The sequence below is a fragment of the Ornithorhynchus anatinus genome, chromosome 1, assembly GCF_004115215.2.
Source record: "Ornithorhynchus anatinus isolate Pmale09 chromosome 1, mOrnAna1.pri.v4, whole genome shotgun sequence".
Taxonomy (NCBI): domain Eukaryota; kingdom Metazoa; phylum Chordata; class Mammalia; order Monotremata; family Ornithorhynchidae; genus Ornithorhynchus; species Ornithorhynchus anatinus.
In genome coordinates, this window is record NC_041728.1 from 67400533 (window position 1) to 67403307 (window position 2775).

The window sequence follows — 2775 nt, forward strand, 5'->3', positions numbered from 1 at the left end:
ATTGTATTCTACCTAGCACTCAGTACTGTGCTCTGCACAGAGTAAGCACTCAATAAATACGAATGAATAAATGAATGAATTCCCACTGTCTCATCTTATGCCGTCGAGTTGTCGCTGACCCATAGCAATGCCATGGACACATCTCTCCCAGATCACCTCACCTCCATCTGCAATCGTTCTGCAAGTGTATCCATAGAATTTTCTTGGTCAAAATATGGAAGTGGTTTCCCATTGCCTCCTTCCAAGCAGTCAGCTTGAATCTCCGTCCCATGCCTCTGCTGCCCAGCACAGGTGAGATTTGACTGGTAGCAGATTGCCTTTCACTCCCTAGCCACTGCCCAAGCAAGGAATGGAATGGGTAGGCCTCTGCTTGACTCTCCCTCCCATAGTCAAGACTGGTAGAGTCCTGGAAATTCTCCAGGTGTGACCCTGATAGAGGTGAATACCCATTGCCTGTGTTATCTTCAAACCTGACCGGCTCTCCTTGAGAAAAAAGAATAAAGGTTGATGGGAAGAACAGAGTATAAACCATTTCCTGACATTTGGGGAAGGTGAAGCGACACAGTGAGAAGGGTTGGCTTGGTTGGAGGTGTTCTTTTGGGCTGCAGGTGGGTTGGAGAGGATCACTGAAGAGGATCATGTGTTCTGTAAGGGCCAATTGGCACGGCAGAAAAACCTGCCGCCCAGATCTCCCCAATCCTGGCTCTTCTCGCTCCACTACCTCTGCCCAAACACCCAGATTGACCCCGGACATTCAGCTGCAGCCAAGGTGGAGTAGGAGGGCAGAACTGGAAACGCAGGTTTGGGGAGGGAACGTGCTGGCCCAAGCCCAGAATGCTTAGTCTGGCTTGATGCCTGGAATTCCTGTGAGGCGGAGCCCTGTCCATAACCACCCTGCCTCGCCCAGCCTAGAAATGCAACTGGGATGCAGGATGGACACTCTGAGCATCTGCCAATCAGTCCATGGTATTTGTTGAGCGCCTTCTACCTACAGAGCGCTGTGCAAAGCCCTTGAGAGGGCATAATAAAGAAGTCGGAATATGTGTAAGTGCTGAAGACAGCGTAGCCTAGTGGAAAGAGCTCGGGTCTGGGAGTCAGAAGGTACTAATTCTGGCTGCGCCATTTGTCCGTTGGGTGACCTTGGGCAAGTCACTTCCCTGTATCTCTGTTACTTCATCTGTAAAATGGGGATTAAGGCTGTGAGCCCCATGGGGGACAGGGACTGTAGCCAAACTGTTTTGCTTGTATCCATCCCAGTGCTCAGTACGGTGTTTGGCACATAGTAAGTGCTTAACAAATACCAAAATTAGTATTATTGTTATTACTATGACTAGATATAAAATGCATGCTGAGTCGCTGGAATTTTATCCGGAAATGATTCCCGGAAAAGGTGAGATTTCAAGAGGTTTTTGAAGATGGGGTGAGTAGAATTCAGACAGATATGAACTGTCATTTGTATATCTCTGCTGTGGGGCAGGATTGCCCTTAAGTACAATAGGTTTATTCATCATGAAATCATCTCTTCCTCACGGTAACATTGAGATTTGCTCTAGGTTTTTCCATAAGGCCCCCAGGGATCTTCTGACTCACTCGAAATCACAGAATAAATCTAGGTCTTTGGAGGCCAAGTTAGTTTTCTTCTTTTCCAGGAGACATTTCCCAGCTAATTTCCACTGCCCCAGGTTGTATCATTGCAACAGCCACCTCTGATGGCATCTCCTGGCAGGAGCGATGGATGAGCCAAGTGGAGCAGCCTGGCCTAGTGGAAAGAACATGGGCCCAGGATTCAGAGGACCTGGGTTCGAATCCCGGCTCTGCTACTTGCCTGCTGTGTGACCTTGGACCAATCGCCTAACTTCGTCCTGCCTCAGTTACCTAATCTGTAAAATGGGGATTCAAAGCTTGTTCTCCCTCCTACTTAAACTGTGAGCCCCATGTGGGACAGGGACGGTGTCTGACCTGGTAAACTTGTATCCACCCCAGAGCTCCCTCTCTCAGGGTCGCACCTGGAGAGTTTCCAGTACTCCACAAGTGTCGACTATGGGAGGGAGAGTCAAGCAGAGGTCTACCCATTCCATTCTTAGCTTGGGCAATGGCTAGCGAGTGGAAGGCAATCTGCTACTTGTCAAAACTCACCTGTGCTGGGCAGCAGAGACATGGGAGAGAGTCGAGGGTGGAGACTCAAGTTTACCGCTTGGAAGGAAGCAATGGTAAACCACTTACATATTTTTACCAAGAAAACTCAATGGATACACTTCGGGAACAATTGCAGATAGAGGTGGGGCCTTCTGGGAGAGATGTGTCCATGGCATTGCTATGGGTCAGCGGCGACTCGACGGCATAAGACGAGAGCTAAGGAGAGTGCTTGACAAAGAGTAAGTCCTTAACAAATACCATTATTATTATTATTATGAGTCTTGGGCCTGAAGTGTCACAGAGGAGTTGATTCTAGTGCTATTGGCTTGCACAAGGCTACTCACACTCTTTCATCCCTGGCAATAATGCTCCCCCTGGGACACAGTGAAATGAGCGATTGAATGGGTAATGTCCTTGTGGACAGGGATCATTTACAACTTATTCTTTATAAGTATTCTACCCTCCCAAGCCTGTAGTACAGTGCTGTGCACACAGTGAGCACTCAATAAATGCCACTGATTGAGTCCTCGCTCCAACCCTTTTTTTATATTTGTTAAGCACTTACTACGTGCCAGACACTGGTCTAAACGCTGGGGTAGATATAAGGTAATCAGGTTGGACCCAGTCCATGTCCCACAT

General features: G+C 48.2%; 2 non-coding genes across 2 annotated transcripts; one reads left to right on the plus strand and one right to left on the minus strand.

Annotated features, from left to right (window-relative positions):
- Positions 1 to 301: 301 nt before the first annotated feature.
- On the minus strand, positions 302 to 441 carry LOC114816651. Its single transcript, XR_003764447.1, has one exon. It is a non-coding gene; the product is annotated as a small nucleolar RNA SNORA7 (small nucleolar RNA).
- A 1547-nt stretch (positions 442 to 1988) lies between these two features.
- Positions 1989 to 2126, plus strand: LOC114816140. Its single transcript, XR_003763927.1, has one exon. It is a non-coding gene; the product is annotated as a small nucleolar RNA SNORA7 (small nucleolar RNA).
- Positions 2127 to 2775: the final 649 nt, after the last annotated feature.